Below are 20,101 nucleotides of genomic sequence, written 5' to 3'. Positions count from 1 at the left end.
GTCTGAAGTTCAAGTTGAAGGCTTCACTGAGTTTAGACAGCGACATTTGGTGTCTGATAAGGCAAGTAGTGAAAGGCTATGGAAACATATGAAGGATGGGTCTCTAAGGACCTCCACTGTGGTCTGAGCACTGGGTGAGGGGACTTTGTCTAGACCAGACCTCCTTTGTGAGTCCCCTGTGATCCCTATGGCCTGTCTGAATGGAGGAACTTGACCCTGAGACATGGCCTAGTGACTGAGATACTGCATCAGTGGATGAATGTATTTGTTAATATCAAATTAAAACCTGAAAATCACAATATAATCTATGTAAGATTTTAGAGATGAGATTAGTCTCAGATAGAAGAATCTATATAAGTTTTTGGAGTAGCCTATGTGACATGTCATTTGTTCTTTGCATATTAATGTTTGCATCTCATGAATAGAATCAAATGGCTGTTAAATTCAGCGAGACAGCGTTAGTCTGCAGTCTGGCTGATCCACAGACAGGAACACTCATGGATAAGTTTGGAGTGGCTTCGGTAAAAAGGGTTTTAGGACCCAAGTATTATTTGGCACTCCAATTATACATGTATGAATGATGAATTCAATTTAGATGATTTTCAATTCTCTGATAGGTTTTAAGGACAGTGATTTTAATTGTAATACAAGACTTGGCATTTTTACTCATAAAAAAGGCTAATTAACAAATGTCTCTGGCATGTTTGAGGTTTTTGCCAGAAATATGACAGATATTTTTTTTTTCAGTGTTCTAAAATGAATAGTAGAGGTAAAAACAATAAAATCCTATCATCATTTACACAGCCCATGTACTTTCCTTCTTATGTGGAACATAAAAGGAACCTTTTGAAAATGATACTGGTCGTTCTTTTCCATGCAATTACATTAAATAGAAAGTAAAAATTAAAGTTTCAAAAAAGCTTCAAAGGCATAAAAAAGTAATCCATATTACTGCGTATTACAGCTTTTTTCGTGAGAAAAAAAAAAGTTGTTATTAAATGAAAATTAAGTCATGCATTTATGAGACAAGGAGCTATGTTCAGTTTATCTCTTTAATAAATAATTGGCCTTAGAAATTAGTAATTAACTAATCAAAACCCCTCTAATATTGGAAAATCTTGATGCTTTTCTTGCATTTAGTTCCTCTTCAAACAGAAATGATGATGAGGTTCAGTGTTTAGTTTTGTCTAAAGAGGTTTCCCTATTCCCTATGTAACACATTTAAAAAGGCCAACTGATATTATCTTTACAGGGTAAAAAAACAAAAGAAAAGGACAACATACCTTGCCCTCTGTTTCTGCCTTTCATCCCTCAGTTTTGTATGGACTCATAAAACAATAAGGCTAGGACTGTTGGTTCTGTATCAGTTGAAAAGCAAAAAGCACTCCACTTGTTTAAACCACACTGCCTAAAGGTATGCTGGGAGAAGAAAGGGTCTCTCAGAGCAGTGGGACAGCCAGATGAGATACAGATACTAATGTCAAGACTCAGCTATGTATAGCTGTCACATTAAAAACACTTCCCTGAGTCATTCACGGTTACTGGGAGATGAATGTGATTGTTAAGTTGAACTTTAGTCAGAAACATTGTTTATATCATGTATTTCAAACAAATCCTTTCCCATACTTGTTAAAGGGGGCCATATAACGTAACTAATAAAAACATTTTGTTGTGTATTTGGTGTAATGCAATGTGTTTATGTGGCTTAAGGTAAAAAAAAAAAAAAAAAAAAAAAAACATTATTTTCTACATGCTGTATATTATTGTGTCTCCTCTGTTCTGCCTTTCAGAAACGTGACGATCTTTACAAAGCTCATCGTTCTGAAAAGCGAGATTGGCCAGCTATCCAGGGCACTGTAAATTGGCAGAATACCTCAAGTGTGTGATGGAAATGTTACACCCCTTAACATACTGTGATGCTGTGTGTCTCGGCTCGATGAGACAAAACCAATGAAACCCATTATAAACGAGGCATTTATTGCATCCAGTGGTGACATAATTACTGATTATAATGACTTATACTGTATTTTTACGCATTGCATTGCTTTGCATATCTTTCCACGTAAACATAAAACCATGTCTGCATTTGTGATCAGAGAAACAACAAACAAGATCTACTCTACACTGCTCAGAACTCGCATTTAAATCATCAGGTGACAAATTCTTTAAATAAGAAAACACTCCTTCTTTCTTTGTGTGTACATTTGGGTAGCATTATGCAAATCTTCCCATATCGTGACATCGACATGTGGGGGCGTGTTAGAATGAGCCGTTTTAGGTGGTTGACTCTTAACTTATATACAGAATATCTCTTTGGATTATAGACTTTAGTCTTTGCAACTTTACAGATCTTCTTTATGCACAAAGAGCTTGTAACACTCCAAAGAGGAAGAAAAAAATTAAACTGTATCATATGAGCCTTTAAAATCTATAATTGCATGCTTCCCCTCATTGCTGCTTATTTTACAGAATAAATTCAACTGTTGTTTACTATTGTCTGTTTTGTCTTTGTGGCTTGTCACAGTCCTCATAAAGACAGTGATATTTCCTCAAAATATGACGGCATTGAACTCGGCAAAACAGAAATAAATCACAGAATGCAAGGCTTCAGCTACCCTGTTATTGACCAATATAAACATTTTACACTCACCAAGTGTGGTTTTGTAGAAATAAGCAACCATGTGACTATCAAGGCAAACATGCAGAGTGGAGTAGGATTAAACTGTCCTTGTGTCTGAGCTCAGGGGTCTTCTACATCTCCAGCATCTCCAAAACAATAGCCTGCCAGAGTCTGGATTACACTTTAGCGTCACATTATTAGCCTAATTTGGTAAAAAAAAAAAAAAAAAAAAAACTTGTCTATTGTCAATAGTGCAGCGATGTATGAAGAACTGTTCACACAGAACTCGCGACCGACTTTAGCCCGTTGTAAATCTAAGTGGGGAAAACTTTCGTCCACAAGCAAAGTTCCTGTCACGGTGATTACTTATTTTACGTAATAGTGGCCATGGCTTCCCACATCAGCTGCTACAAGTTATTTTAGCTATAAAAAAAGAGTCTGTTATGCTGCTTGATGTTTTAAACTCGGTCTAGTATTTGTTATATTTTTATTTAATTGTATTATTATATTTCAACACAACTGGAGCATTTACTGCACTTTGTTCTCACAGTTATTACTGTGATTAATGAATTGCACATTCACTGAAAGTAGAATTTCTGCGCTGAAAAATAAGGTGGTTTGTAGTCTTGCGTAGTCTCAGCCTCAGACGTCATGACCACGAACTGAACATCTGATGCATACGGCACACAATAGTGGAAACACTTCAGGAGTTTCGAAGTCGTCATCGGATTGGTTAAATTATACAGGATTCCCTGGAGATGTGCGTGCCGCATTCTTTAACATTTTGGCTGAAAACAAAGACGCCAAACCCCTTTACGAAAGAATAAAGCAGTTGTGTTTACAACTGTGATGATGAGCGCTTAACAGAATCAACCAAACGCTTGATTCTCAAAAGTATGTAAAATATTTATAGTTCGCGGCATAGAATCCTTAAAATATGTTAGAGAGTTTTACACATTGGTCTGTTATTGTGGTCTCGTGTAGCCAGAACTTCAGACTGACTGCTGAAAGTCTGGAATCCATGGCAGCTTACTTTGGTCAATGCCCAACCATTAAAACGTTTGACTGACATGACAAACAACCAATCACAGTTCGTTTCGTTCAGCGGCACGTTTCGGGAGGTGGAAATATCGCTACAATACCAGACCAGTGTGTAAAACTCTTGGACATATTATAAAGATTCTATGCCGCCAACTTTAAATATTTCACATACTTTTGAGAATCCAGCGTTTAGTTGATCCTGATAAGCGCTCATCATCACAGTTGCTTTCTTCTATCGTGAGGGGGTTTGGCGCCAGGCATCTTTGTTTCCAGGCGGAACGTTAAAGAACTCGACAGACACATCTCCTGGAAATCCTGTATAATTCATCCAATCCAATGACGACTTTGAAACTCCTGAAGTGTTTCCACTTTTGTGTGCCATATGCACAATCTCAGCCTCAGACATCATGCTCACAATACCATTGGCTGTACGTCTGAGGCTGAGACTAGGATTGTAATGACTGGATTTCACCTGTGAAAATTCGCTGGAAGGCAGTAATTTTTAGTAAATGCTGTCAGCTTAGTAGCCATGGGAATTTCACTAAATCTTAAGTCAAGAATCAAGATTCTGGAATTCTGGATTCTTGATTCTAAATGTTTAAAATGTATTAAAATGGAATGTAGGCCTGCACTGACCAAAAACGAAACCACACAAAATAGCCTAGCTTCATAATCCAATTATTGTCATTTGTACATGCTCATGAATTTCTGCGCAAATCTTTTGTAAAAACATTTTTATGTAAATCAAATTGTTGAAGCCTAACATTTCACAGGCAGTTTACACTTTGTCTGCTTGTGTTTATGACCTAAACCCGTCGCATTCAGACTTCACACGTGGTGCCAGGCAAAAAATAAAAAAATAAAACCTGCTACAGTTTTAGTGTGGCCCCAAAACTTGTCGTTCTCAGTTTGAAGCGAGAAAGAGAGAAACCTCACAGGCCACTGAAACCCATCTGTGAAAATCAGTGCGGCATGTGTTCTGTCACAGGGGCCTCTTGCACAGGTAGATCTGTGCTTTGGAGGACATCACCCAGCATGCTTGGGAATTCTGACTGGCAGACAGACACTCTGGGAATATGTCACAGTTCTCTCTTTAAAAGTTCTCTTTGTGCTATTCAGCCCGACTCTGCGCGAGTACATATACGCAAACGCACACGCGCAGGCGCGCATACACCTTGTGCTGCAGCATATGCTCAGCTTTTCAGATGTATCCCTCTATTTGTCTGCAGAGAAATCCAAAAGAAGCTCCCTTTACAATTCAACGGGCTCTCATCTCCTTTAGCATGAAAGTGTGGAAAGTTTGGAAAGGAAGTGTTTGGTATCTCACCATCCGTGGGGAGTGCGTGGTGTATCACGCCTTGGAGGCTTTTCCCCTCCTTCCCGTTTCTCCCTTCTTTCCAATAAGGATAAGATAACACAAAGACCTGCTATCGGGAGATAAAGGTGAAATACTGCACAGTACTTTCCTCTTTCATAAAGCTAGAAAAGAGAGAGAGAGCAAGTCCTGGAGTAGGTAATGGAGTTTTTAAAGTTAGATACCTCTCGCTGGCCTCACCAAGGTCACTTTCTGTGGCCTTAAAAGCACTCTCAGTTTATTTTCTTTTCTCAAAATTTCAAATGTCAACAAAGGGTATATTGAGTTTTATTGTTTGCGTTTGATTTCGGATCATTCGTAAGTGATTCTAAAGCAAAGCTAGAGGGGCTTTTTGTGGTTCTGTGCGCTTACAGACAATTCAATTGTGCCGTGGAGTTGGGCGGCCGGTGCCATTGTTCTGGGAAGATCTACTCTAAAACTGTGTTTCATAACTGAAGATGGAACATCAGTCATCATAGATTTACAATGGACATCAGTCAGTCAATATGCCTAATCAGATTCTGCCTCTGCCCGTCATTTGTAATTCTTCATTATTTTCCATCTCTGCGTTATAGATTACAAGTCTGGGACCATTAATCTGAAGATTTGGACTGAAACAACTCAGATGGTGAATTCATGTGTTTGTCAGATGTCCGAGAGGGCGTCTGGAGCTACTGAATTAACTAAATGCTGGTCTGTGGAAGTAGAACAACTGCTGGAGGGTTTGTGTGTGATTTCAGTGAGACGGTCAGTGAAAAATGAGGATTTCATGCGGATCTTAAGTGAAAGACACCAGACACGCTCATTGGGTTTTTGTGTTTTATGTCAACTAACCATAAACAAAATTATTCTTATACTGATTTTTTTACTTTTCTTTGTCCCATCTCTAAACTAAACCCTTGCATAAAATATTCTGAATTTTTACCTTTCAAAAAATACAAATAAATAAATAAAAATGAATGACATGATGACAATGATTGTAATTTTAAGTGTTTAAAAACTGCAAAAACACAACTGTTAACAGTACAAACACTGCAATAGATCTAACTTTACATTACATATAATTTCACAGCAGGATGCTGTTAATGTAGCATTTTGCATATAAGAAAGACTTCATTGTACTCATTGCAGTAACAAACCATAAACTGCCATTCCCAGAATTCTCTGTGTGACAGCTCAAATTTAATATATAAATAACTGTTTCTTAGGTTTTTATCATTGGTAATATAGATAAGGCTTACGTAACATCTTATGTTGTTAAATTGTTTTTTTTACACTATTTAACTATTGAAAAGTTTATATATATATTAGGGGTGTAACGATACGCGAATTCGTATTGAACCGTTCGGTACGACGCTTTCGGTTCGGTACGCGGTACGCATTATGTATACCGAACGGTTCGTTGGAGTAATTAATTATATTTGGAAAAAAAAAAAAAAAAAGAGAGAGATAGAAATATAATGATATGCGTTCAACAAGGTAGCCCAATAACCCAAACAACGTAACAGGCAACGCCCCTGACACTCCCGAAGAAGAAAAAAACACCATCTTATATGTTTATGTTAGGCTACTCAGCAGGCGCTCGCTCACTCAGTACGCGCTGAAGGCTCGTTGCAAAATAGCCAATGCGTTTAACAGACTAGAAATGAGAAGATCCCCCAATAACCAACAGGTCTGGTGTTTGGGTGCACTTTGGATTCCCTTTAAGCTATAATGGTGATGGCAAGAGAGTGGTGGATAAAAAAACAACGGTAAGTCGCATCTGCAACATGACAGGGTACCATACCTGTCAAGTATCCCGTTTTGGCCGGGAAAGTCACGTATTTTACCCTTCTTTCCCGCCGTCCTCCCGTATTAGTATTTTCCCGTAAATCTCCCGTATTTTTATTTATTTATTTATTTTTTTACCTGCGTTATTAATAAAATAATAATAATAATAACATTCCCAATCTGAGCTCTGTCACTAGTCTCGCGATAACTCCCACCTGTAGTAGCCTGTCGCGAGGGGTGTGTGAGGTCAGATGACATGAGTTATAACATGTGGGAAAAACAACAACAAAAGAAAAAACAGAGACGGATAATGGATGCTACGATAGAGAGTGAAGGCACACCTGCCAAAAAACCAAAACCCATGTGTAAATACCGTGATAAATGGGACAGCGAATTTACTTTTTTAAAGAATGCAAAGTCTGCAACAAATTGGTACAACAACTCACTAAAAGAGTAAAAGAAAAGTTGTGAAATGAAAAGAAAAACTGTAAAAGAAAAGCAATATGAAATGAAAAGAATGTGTGGAATTAAAATAAAATGTAGCCTAAATGTAAAAACAAGCAATGTTAAATTAACAGAAAATATGCAAATAAGCCTTTAAATAAATGCTCTTCATATATACCCGTTTGTGTTTTCATTTGGGCTATAACACCTGTCTTAAAATGTAAGGGATACTGGAAAATTTCCCTTATTTTCAAATCCAAAACTTGACAGGTATGCAGGGTACACCAGCGGGAATACAAAAAAAAAAAAAAAAAAAAAAAAAAAAAAAAAAAAAAAACACCAGCGGGAATATCTGGGATATATGCGTCAGTACTATCTGGGAAAAGACGAAAAAAAGGAGAAACATGCACGCAGCAAACTATCCCTGCAGCATTTAGACACTATAGCTTACAGGGAATCCAACCCAAACACCAGACCTGTTGGTTATTTTAGGATCTTATATTTCTGGTCTGTTAAATGCATTAGACATTTTGCAACGAGCCTTCAGCGCGTGCTGAGTGAGCGAGCGCCTTAGGGGCCGTTCACATATCGTGCCTAAAAACGCGTGGAAAACGCTAAGCACGTCTTTCTCCTCCTTTCCAAAGCGCTCGGGCAGAAGCGCTCATGAGGCGTCTGTCTTTGCTAAGCAACAATGACGTGCTCTCTCCATGAGACGCGGAAATTTCAGCGAAGGATAAATGGATTTGCAGCTCTAAAAATCGCTTGCAGTAGCTCTGCTACTAAATTTATTTCAAAATTGCAATCCATATACAACTATGATCAGCTGTTCCTTCATCTTGGCTGAGCTCTCAACGTTGTTACGGGAAAGGATGAAGCTGATTGGTTGGTTCTTGTCACATGACCCGCGGTGCGCTTGCGGCATTCTGAAAAGTTGAGATGTTTTTACATTTTGCTGTATCTAAAACGTATCGAACCGAACCGAACCGAACCGTGACATCAGTGTATCGTATCGAACCGAACCGTGAATTTTGTGAACCGTTACACCCCTAATATATATATATAACCAGATGATTCAATAGAAGCATACATGATTCAAAATGCATGTTGAGCTTCAATAGAAGCAAGAACATGGTCAATGTCAGAAATGTCATAAGTGACCTATAGAGTAAATAGTGCATGATATTTCTCATTTTTAAATCTTGATGTTTCTTTCCATGAAATAAATACAGTATTGTTCAAAATAATAGCAGTACAATGTGACTAACCAGAATAATCAAGGTTTTTCGTATATTTTTTTATTGCTACGTGGCAAACAAGTTACCAGTAGGTTCAGTAGATTCTCAGAAAACAAATGAGACCCAGCATTCATGATATGCACGCTCTTAAGGCTGTGCAATTGGGCAATTAGTTGAATTAGTTGAAAGGGGTGTGTTCAAAAAAATAGCAGTGTGGCATTCAATCACTGAGGTCATCAATTTTGTGAAGAAACAGGTGTGAATCAGGTGGCCCCTATTTAAGGATGAAGCCAACACTTGTTGAACATGCATTTGAAAGCTGAGGAAAATGGGTCGTTCAAGACATTGTTCAGAAGAACAGCGTACTTTGATTAAAAAGTTGATTAGAGAGGTGCAAAAAATGATAGGCTGTTCAGCTAAAATGATCTCCAATGCCTTAAAATGGAGAGCAAAACCAGAGAGACGTGGAAGAAAACGGAAGACAACCATCAAAATGGATAGAAGAATAACCAGAATGGAAAGGCTCAGCCAATGATCACCTCCAGGATGATCAAAGACAGTCTGGAGTTACCTGTAAGTACTGTGACAGTTAGAAGACGTCTGTGTGAAGCTAATCTATTTTCAAGAATCCCCCGCAAAGTCCCTCTGTTAAAAAAAAGGCATGTGCAGAAGAGGTTACAATTTGCCAAAGAACACATCAACTGGCCTAAAGAGAAATGGAGGAACATTTTGTGGACTGATGAGAGTAAAATTGTTCTTTTTGGGTCCAAGGGCCACAGGCAGTTTGTGAGACGACCCCCAAACTCTGAATTCAAGCCACAGTACACAGTGAAGACAGTGAAGCATGGAGGTGCAAGCATCATGATATGGGCATGTTTCTCCTACTATGGTGTTGGGCCTATTTATCGCATACCAGGGATCATGGATCAGTTTGCATATGTTAAAATACTTGAAGAGGTCATGTTGCCCTATGCTGAAGAGGACATGCCCTTGAAATGGTTGTTTCAACAAGACAATGACCCAAAACACACTAGTAAACGGGCAAAGTCTTGGTTCCAAACCAACAAAATTAATGTTATGGAGTGGCCAGCCCAATCTCCAGACCTTAATCCAATTGAGAACTTGTGGGGTGATATCAAAAATGCTGTTTCTGAAGCAAAACCAAGAAATGTGAATGAATTGTGGAATGTTGTTAAAGAATCATGGAGTGGAATAACAGCTGAGAGGTGCCACAAGTTGGTTGACTCCATGCCACACAGATGTCAAGCAGTTTTAAAAAACTGTGGTCATACAACTAAATATTAGTTTAGTGATTCACAGGATTGCTAAATCCCAGAAAATTTTTTTTTTGTACAAAATAGTTTTAAGTTAGTACAGTCAAAGGTAGACACTGCTATTTTTTTGAACACACCCCTTTCAACTAATTGCCCAATTGCACAGCCTTAAGAGCGTGCATATCATGAATGCTGGGTCTTGTTTGTTTTCTGACAATCTACTGAACCTACTGGTAACTTGTTTGCCACGTAGCAATAAAAAATATACTAAAAACCTTGATTATTCTGGTTAGTCACATTGTACTGCTATTATTTTGAACAATACTGTAAATACTATTAGCATTTCACTGCATACACATGTAATTCACACTCTCAATGCATTTTATTTCAGTTTTCCCATGAAATTTCCTTTCCTCGCTGTTGCTTTGGGTTGATCGGTTTGGTCTTTTCTGCTCCAGATACAGGCAACACCTGGCCATAACAGAGTCACATGACATTGAGGTCAGGATCACACACAATGCATGGCTTTGTGTTCAGGTGTTCTGCTAGACTCCCATGTGATCAACTCTTTGTGACACATGCAGAAAGAGCAGAATATATGAACTTTCATTTCCAGACCAAAGAAGCTTTATTCGTGCATCTTGACCACTTCCTGATGCAATCCAGAGAAAACAGCAAACCAGCTTTTCTGGGACATTAAAACATGAAATTCGTCTCACTCATTTTACCTTAGTCACATTATGTGGGACTAAACGGTTTCAAGAACAAAACGTGGAGAGCTACTTTGCATTATGCTTGTGAAATACTTGTGTAAAATGTGTATAAATCAAATCCAAGCAATGACATTGAGACTAGACATTATTGCTCTTTCATATTGTGTGCTTGAAAGTTTTGAACAATGACAAGTCTGAGAAAACTTAGAGCCAAGAACGGAAAGAAAGGATAATTGTACATTATAATGGTAGAAATATTGTAGAGGTGACATGTTCAGACTGAAGTAATAATTCCCCTGTGTGGCAGTCCCTTAGTGTGGTACTGATTCAACCATGTCAACCCTCTCAATGGATCCGAGACTGATCATTTTAATACCCAGTATATTAAATATTTCATCACCCACAGTTCAGCAAATAAATCACAAGACCTGTTCCCTTTTTTAGAAAAATGCACAGTTTATTGAATGGATAACATCTACAAGAATGTTGAAAAGTTGAAAATGTTGAAAAAATAATGCACTCCACACAAAGTTCAAGGGTTATTCAAGCCACTTTGTTTGTTGAACACAATGTGCTGTCAGACCACAGCGCAACATTTGGTCATAGTGGTCATCCTTCCCTGTCGGCAAAGCTGAATGAGATGGGCAACTCATTGGGTTTGTGACCTCGCGTCTTCAGCTGCTGGACACTAATGAGGGTGGTATGTGCTGGGGAGAGTGCTCTCAACCTGCAGCAGAGAGAAGAACACTTTAGAAAGTGCAGTCATTTAGACCCACACTACACACAGAAATGTGTCATTAAACATTATTCAACATGAGGAGATTCAAGTTAAAATTGCATTTAATTCTGTAAAAATGTGTCAAAAATAAATCGCAGTGCATTCATGTCATCAAATTTAATTTCTCAATTACTACAATAATTTTGTTCAAGTGTACTATATTTACAGCAATTTTTTTGGGCCATTTCTTAATTCAGTTTGACATTTGTCCTACAATTCAAGTTCAAAAAAACTAGGCAATACTACAGTATATAGTCAGTGATTGTGTTTAAAATCATGGTAAAACTTTAGCATTGGAATTAATTTTCACTATTAACAAGTTGTTCATTAGCATGCCTATTATTAACATATTGGCTGTTTATTAGTTCTTATAAAGCATATATTCTGCATGACCATCAGTGCTTTAAGTGGGCCGGTACACACAGGTACTCAGTACCGCCACTTCCAAATATAGCTCTTGAGCGTACCACCACCTCTCCGTGTGACCAGAACGTGCTTTTAGCGTACCAGTACGCTCATTTGGACATCTGTTTTAATAGAGGTTTTAATCTTTTACCTGCACTGCCGATTTTCAGAGCGCCCTTCACAATGCAAGCTTCCTAATTCATCCCACCGAGAGCAGAAACTACATTACCCATTCACCCTTAAGTTATACAAGTGAATAGCGCATGTGTCGCTTTTCCCACTGTAAGTGTCAACAACTCAACGTGGCCGGAGAAGGTGTGTGAAAGTCGTTATGAGTGTACACTCGGTTCAGTTAATAATCAAATACAGTTAACAGCACTTAATATGTTCTCTTGGCTTCAGACTTTGAATACTGAAAGAACAAGATCAGAATCAGATGATTCGCTGACTGACACCTCACCAAGTCTGAATGATATCACTGCAGGTCAGACTCAAGCTAATGAAGTAATGCAGCTCTTTCAGGAAGGGTGACCAGACGTCCCGAAATCTAAACTGTTGTCCCGACTCCCGAATCTGGCCCTAATTGTCCCGAAAATTATACTAAAGCAAAATCTTGAGTATTTATTGTCTGATAAACATTAAAAACTGTCTGCGGAGGTTGAGTCGTCCTGCAGCCCCCGCTGGCTGTTCATTGGCTGCAGCATCTTTTTTTCTAAGTTCTAAAAAAATACCGTAGGCGGCTAGGCACAAATTTAGATATTCATTTATCTAATTAATCTATAGCCTATGCACAAAGACAATATGATCTTTTTGTCCCCTTTTTGTTTTAAAGCTTGATGAAGAGAGCGCAAGTTGCTGCAGCTGCGAGGAGGACAGTGATGCACGCGTACAGGAGTGATTGACAGTTCGCGGCACTGTGTACAAAAAATACTCCACTACACAATTATTTCATTCACAATTATTGTATTTGCTTTCCAGCAAATACAAGCTCTTCAAGTAGAAATCAAAAGGTGATTCTCAAAAAAAAAAAAAAAGTATTTCTTTCATAAAGAGTTGTTCTTCCTCACTCAGGTCTGTAAGTGATTTGACACAAAGCACTAATTCTGACATTAAGCCCTCACAAATCCCTTGCTGCTCAGTTAGTCCAGCTCAAGCTACTACGATCATTTCATTTATCAAGAAACTGAAAAGAACTTCACCCTCTCTCTCTCTCTCTCTCTCTCTCTACAGCACACTGGAAGAGGCCTCATAAGCATCACAAAGTTTTCCACACAGCTTGCCAGTTTTATTAAAAGTTGTCTAGCACTAGAAGGGAATCTGACATTCCCAATATTCCAGGCTGTCTGTCGGCAGGCTTACTATGTATTACGATACCTCTTTAATATAGATACACGCTTAATCCAAGTGTACAGTTTGAGGAGAACAGATCAATGAGAAATAAAACATGGAGGATTGTAGCAAAATGAACTGTCTCTATTGCCCTGTCAGACTTTAAGTGCACATTCATAAGCTGAATTCTGAAATGGTTTGGCTCTAATAGACTCGGGATGACCCTCCGACTGCTGCTCTCGAGATCTTTCTTCTGAAATGAAACCTCATCGCAGGCACTTCTTCACGAAGGTGCCATTGTTTTGCTCTTTTCTGTGCTTCAAATTCGCAATAAAAACAAAACAGCACAATGCAGGCACAAGACGAAATGACGCTTTAAATTTCATCGCCTTCGAGATCTGACTCGCGTCCTGAAATGGACACTTCTCACTTCCACGACTCCTTCCACCGACCAGGAGTTTGACTTCTCAAAGGAAACTAAACCCTGCCTCATTATGAAACGTGAATCACTTCGAGTCTAAACCATTATCACAGTACAGTACGTGACTGACGAGAAAGATCACCAAGTTCTCAAAAACCTTCATGTACTGTTTGCTAACAAAGAGGAAAACAATAATGGAGTGTCCGACACTTTCTCGTCTTCACCTTTGTTCCTCCTCATCTTATCACAAGGGTTTTGCTTACACGTCTCCTTATAACCTGATAAGAGTGTTGTTGTTTTTTTTTTATTGTTTTGAAGAACACAGTTCTGGGAGGGTCTGCGTTTCTGTCTCTCCTCATTATTTCTTGTTCGCTGTTGGGCAAGAGAATAACTTATCTGATTCCACTTACCCCCCTGTAGCTTCCTCTCTTTTTGGTTATTATAGTATTATATTTCTTAAAACCTTAGAAGGCGATAACAAGCATGAGATTTTACTCTGGAGAGGGCATTTACACTGGTTAATATACTGTAAGCCGTATCTTAGCAGTACGCTAACGTGTTTCCAGGCTTCCTTTGAAGTTTAACTGCAGGTAGGATGTTGTGGACGTCTTGCCAGAACTTTCTTCAGTGGCTTGTTCGATTTGTCTCATCCAGCCATCTCCATTATAAATCTCTTGTCCCAGAGAGTAAATAATTAAATACAAAAATCAAGACGACAACAAAAAGTACTTCAGCCCAGAGGAATAAATTAAAAGTGCTTGCTACATACAGCACGCTGCCTCAGGAGAAGCATGTACTTTTGAAGTGTGGTCCAAGACCGGCACAGATATGTTTTTCAGCATCTGTTTGCTTTTACTGACTCTGCAGAATTCATCACCCTATCTGTGTCAGATTTCTCTCAGAATGCACATTATTTCTCTGAAAAATGAAAGAGGTGCTTGAGCCACGCTTGCCCGAACTGAACCCTGCATCAAGCATCTTCCTTGATGTGACCACACTGCTGTCCTGAATGAAAAGAGCAACACCATCTAAGAACTCACCTAGATTCAGTTAGATTAAGTGTTCATGTGCACTAAATACTGATTACAGGGGCAATAAGAAGTACATTTGCAGTTTGGGCCACTAAACTATCTTTTTAATCAAAGATGATACTCCAGTGAAAAGCAAAAAAAAAGTTTTTTTGAAAAGCTTCAAAGGGCTCTACACGATTCCAGCTGAGGAATAAGGGTCTTGTTTAATGAAACAATTGGTCATTTTCTAAAAAAAAAAACAAAACAAAAAAACAAAAACAATTTATTATTTAAAATGGTTGTGTGTGTGTGTGTGTATCCTGGATGTTTAAATTGCAAAATCTAGGAAGCGCATCGCAGTGCATGATAAGCATTTTAGGTAAAAAAATCTTTACTTAATTTTTTTTTTTTTTTTTTAAATGGTCAATCATTTCGCTGGATAAGACCCTTAGTCCTGAGCTGGGATCATGTAGAGCAATTTGGACCTTCAACCCGTTGGTCCCTGTTGATGTCCACTATATGGAGAAAATCCTGAAAATCCTGGAATGGATGAGATCTCAGTAAATGCGTGCTGAACGATGACATGAACTGTCTTTAACAGAAATATTGACAATATATACTATTGACTTCTTTTTAGAGTTGCTACATCAGAACTGAATTTTGTTTGCATTACTGATACAATATGTTTAACACTATGAAGCTGCTTTCATACAGTTTGTTTCTTTAAATATAAATAAAAGTCACTTGATTTGTTTGGCACCTTAGTTTTGGAATCAGCAGCTTGATCAGCAAAATATATTTTTTGGTTCATTGTGCCTTTGATTCCTAGTCAAAGGGTTTTAATTTTTTTTCCTTCGATTCAACTCAACCAACTTTAACTGGTAAATTGTTTTTCTCCTTCTGTGACCACTTCTTAACCTCAGATATGACCCCTTATTTTATGTGACAAGTCATGAGTCTACTAACCTTCCTTTCTCACATCAAAGAGCACCGCACGTCCTCGTGGGCATCACTAGAAGGAAAGAAAAAACACAATAATTAGTGTCATGTGTGAATGAACTGCTCCTATACGTCTAGTTAAACCAGTCAAAATCTCCCTGCTTCTTTCTGGCCTGAAGTAAATGACGTGACCTACTTCTTCCTCCACCTACAGCTCTTTTGTTGGTGTAGATAAAAGCACCTCCTCACCACATATCTGACAATGTATAAGTAAAGCACAGTCTCACTCCCAACCCAACAGGAACACTAAAAGAGTTTCAGCTATTATAAATAATTTACAGAATTTTTCATTCGCCCTTTTAAACCCACATTTGGCTCAGTTTAAAAATATATGCTCCACATATCCGCTTGGTGTATGAAGGCGAATCATAACCTGGAGAAGCCTGTGGTTTAGCGGAGTCTCACATTGTGCCGAAGTCAGTGTTGATGTGAGAATAAATATATCTGGGACTATGGGTCGTAGGAATATGAAAATGCTAAACAAATACAGTCCCTGACCAAGACGATAAGAACCAACTCAACTATTTCTCCATTCAACCGTACAATGTTTATCCTGCTACTATTTAATCTAACTAACGCACATAATCACTCTCTTTTCTTGTGCCGCTGAATCAAGTGCTTTGCCCTGGGTACCCACGCTTTGGTACAGCCCTGGCATACTGCAGTGTTTCCATGGAGATTAGGATAAACCTATGCTCCTCCACCAGGCAAGATGGGTGAGGACGAGCATCCATGTACACACAAACACACCCCCACCTTGGTATCTGACACCAGACAGCACAAATATCTCTTCGCCAGGGGCTCCTCTCCTTTCATATATGTGCAAATGAATTCATGGCCGTCTAAGAGCGGGCGAGATCAACCCCGTCTACCAACAGCTAACCCAATGGAGCAGGGGCAGCCCTGTCATAGGGCCTTTCAGAAACGGCTAAATCTAGATAAATGCATTTAGCACTGCGTGGAACCGTATTCACTAAAGTGGTGCAATATTTTCCTACTTTTATCATTTTCATAAATCTTTTTAGGTTTGACACAGTAATTAGATATAAGGTAGTTCATATTTATCCAAGAAATTTTTTCCGAGTGTATAGATCTCTGTGTGCTTCTGTGGGCATCCAGGGACATGTACAGTTTATCCCTCTGTTCATCCTGAAATGATTCATTTCATTAGCTGTTATCAATAATGGAACAGTGTGCTTGTTCAGTCCTCCTCTCTCTCCACCAACATTACATATGCACTACCACATACACTTACAAAGCAGGTATGAGCCCACAATCACACACTAAAACGCACACACAACCTACAAACACCATCTGATTTAGATATCAGTCTGTTCATCACACTACTGCAATCCGTTTTAAATCATTACCCCAAGCCCTCAACTATATATATATATATATATATAGATATAGATATAGATATAGATACATACACACACACACACACTATGTTAGTTAGTATTAACACTATTGTGTTAGTATTATTTATTTCTATTTATTTATTTAGCTATTTAGCAGAATAATAATAATAAACATTATACATAATGTATAAAAGAAAACATTTCTTTATAATTTATTTAGTTTATGTATTATTTAACAATTCAGAATATAATAATAATAATAATAATAATAATAATAATAATAATAATAAATATTGTTGCAGGTTTAAAATCTTATAGCATCTTCATCTCTAACCATAATTTCTTTCCCCAGGATGGAAGAGCCTCATACATTAAAAATAATCCTTTGTGATTGGAGGGCTAATTTGAAGTGTCAATTATTCTTATGCAAATGCATATGTTCTTTCTCACATTTCAAAAGAGGCTGAGCACAGATGGCTACCCACAAATCATGCCACGCAAGGCAAAGCAGCCGGCCAGACAATAAGACCTTGTATAATGTGATGATGGTGTCTGCATGTCTGTCTTCCCTAACGCTAGTAGATGCTCTTAATGATTGCAATGCTTTGCTACATAAGATGTAAACTAACTCGTTTACCACCATGGAATGATAACCTTCACTATGAATCAGCTGATATGGATATACACATGAGTAATTATCGGTAGAAGTAAATAAAAACACAAAGAAGATATTGTAGATTAAAGTAGCATTAATATAGAGCTACGTACTGTACATTTTGCATTCTATGAAAGGCGGTATTCAAACTATTGCCCAGATGCACTATTTAAGCATACACTGACAAATGTGGGCAGCAAAAAGGAGAAGAAAGAAAGAAACAGGAAAGTCAAAAAAAAAAAAAGAGACAGTAAGGAACAAGAGGCTGCTCTCTCAGCGTGACCTGAACAAGCCACTAAAACCTGATTTCTGACAGTTTGCTAGCACTCAGGCTGAGAGACAGCGGCCTCTATGCTTTCACGCTAAAGACCATGATTTTGCCTCTGAGAAGTCGGCCGACAGACACGCCTGCTGAGAAACCAAGCAACACCTGACAAATATGTGGATAGGCTTCAACAAACTAGCATGGTAATAATCACTTTAAGTGCCGCAGAGACAACTTAGTCATGTGGAAAAATTAGCTAGCATTTTAAATGCAATTCATACCAAACCACATTTTCTTTTTTTTCAGAAAAGGAGAAGATAAAGGAAGAGACTGCACAACAAAAGACAATGTTCCTTGACCTTCTCAGCTGATCCATCGGTTAACAAAAAAGGAAGAGAAAAGACGACGGCAAAGAAAACTTTTCAGAAGAGTGGATCAAACAACCAGCTCTGGCGTCTTGTTACAGCACAACAATGGAGCCATTGAAACCAAGACTGAACACGGCCACCGGGTCCACAGGTTCTGATTGTCTCACAAAGGGTCAAGAGGGAGAGGAGAAGCTGAGTGTTGCGATATTTTAGACGATAATGGTGCTCCAGAAATGAGAAGGTTTCAGTTTGCCAAGTTTGTTTTGACTTATCTACCTCAGAGGCTAAAGTTGTTAAACCTGGATGGCTAAAGAAATAAGGGAATTGTCCAGACCTTAATGCCCCATGTCCATGTGGATAACGGATCAGCTAACAAGATCCAAGAGTATGTCGAGTGTGAATAAAGTGATACTTTACAGACACACTGTTCCTGAATAATGTTAATTGGGGCATAAAAGCTGAACCCTTTCAACTACATAGCCTAATGCCACTTAGTAAGATACCCACCACACAACGCCCTACCAGGATGCTTTGAAACTTTGTCCATGTTTAGCATGGGAATCCAACTCTTTGACAGTGTAAAAAACTCAGTATGCATGAAATAGCATTTCACCCTCCCCCCCCTTTAACTCACAAATAACTGAGTATTATGTGTGTAATCATAATTGTGTCTTCATTTGAAACTGTTGCTGCAACACTGTCAACTTCACATTGGAAGTCAACCGGTCCACTTGTCTCCTCCTTAGAAATCAGTGGATGTCTAGACTACAAGGAAAATACAAATGTTTCACTCTCTGAAAGACTCCCCAAACGAGCAAATCCAATGTAAGAAACTCTAAACCTAATCCTATACCAGCAGTGAAGGTTTACTTCCAGCAGGATTCTGAAATCCTCCAATACAAAATGGTGGCTCACTTCACACAAAAAGCTAAGTCCAGACAAGCAACCATGATACTGTCACAAACACTGTCACTGTGAGGGTGGACATGCCTATTCACACAGCTCATACTAGTCTCTCCATGTGCCAGTGTTTTTCTTTTTCACCTATCTCCCCCCCAAAAAAGTGTGTGTGTGTGTCATACACATCAAAACGGTAAGGTGAATCCTTTTGAGTTGGCGGTGCAGTTGGCCACAGAATGAATAAACATCCATGTCAGGAGAAACTGATACACTCCCCTTTTCAAGCAGACGGGCCTCTCGTGGGAAATCCAGCACTAACACAATGGATAGAGACGGCCTTTTGTTGGGTCTCTCAGCTATGGGCTGCTTCTCTCGAGTGTGTAGCCTGAACAGACCACTCCCCTCGGTTCCTATTCCCCCTCACGCACACAATTAACTTTTACCTTTGAATACTTAGCCATACTAGAACTTGTTTCTTTGTTACTTCAGAAGGTTGGAAATCAAATCAGCAATGATTAAAATGATCAACTTGGGATGTTGGGATGTTGGTGTACCTGCCAGGCTTAAAAACAGCTAGTTCAGCTTCCAGGTTGAAAATTCTGTACTAAATAAAATAGTTCATGACCTCGTGGTAAGGATTTTTATTTCTGGCTCTAAAGTCTCTGAATAGTCTAACATCATGATGTTCATCCAAAACAAACTCTCAAGGAAGAGCTCCCTACAGGTCAAACTGAGGGGATTCACATGAAGTCTGTAATATAATCATAATATACAATAGAAAAACCATATTAAACAAAGCTGCAATATTCCATACTATGTTGACCGCAGTGATGTGACAATGGCTTTTAAGTGTTACTCCACACTAACATCTAGAGCTTTAAATCTTGAGCTAAGTTTGCACTTTTCCAGTCTTGCTTGAAGAGACATTTTCTCTCACTTCCAGTCATCTATCATTCCTTTGCACTTTTCCTTGCTTTCAGCTCCCATTTGGGTCAATAAAGTTGTTATGCATGACAGTGTGTGGAGCAGAAAAGGTTTTGGCCGAGCCTGCTGTGTGGCTACAAAGTGAGCCCGTTCTCTTCGGCCAGGCTCAGTTACGAGGCCTGGGCAGTGGGACAAGGATAATATTGCTGGGACATTCACAAACTGATGCAAACAA

General features: G+C 38.7%; 1 long non-coding RNA gene across 4 annotated transcripts in view; it reads right to left on the bottom strand.

Moving 5' to 3' along the window:
• Window positions 1-10,892: 10,892 nt before the first annotated feature.
• The window catches only part of LOC127958919 (uncharacterized), a 42,330-nt gene continuing 33,121 nt past the window's right edge, over window positions 10,893-20,101 (bottom strand). For all 4 annotated transcript variants that reach the window (XR_008154174.1, XR_008154171.1, XR_008154173.1 and 1 more), the window contains 2 exons: window positions 15,361-15,406; window positions 10,893-11,178 (listed from right to left, as the gene is read on the bottom strand). This is a non-coding gene — a long non-coding RNA (uncharacterized LOC127958919). The remainder of the gene's footprint in view (window positions 11,179-15,360; window positions 15,407-20,101) is intronic.

Source organism: Carassius gibelio, chromosome B5 (assembly GCF_023724105.1).
Source record: "Carassius gibelio isolate Cgi1373 ecotype wild population from Czech Republic chromosome B5, carGib1.2-hapl.c, whole genome shotgun sequence".
NCBI classification, from domain to species: domain Eukaryota; kingdom Metazoa; phylum Chordata; class Actinopteri; order Cypriniformes; family Cyprinidae; genus Carassius; species Carassius gibelio.
This window is presented reverse-complemented; position numbering and strand designations above follow the sequence as displayed.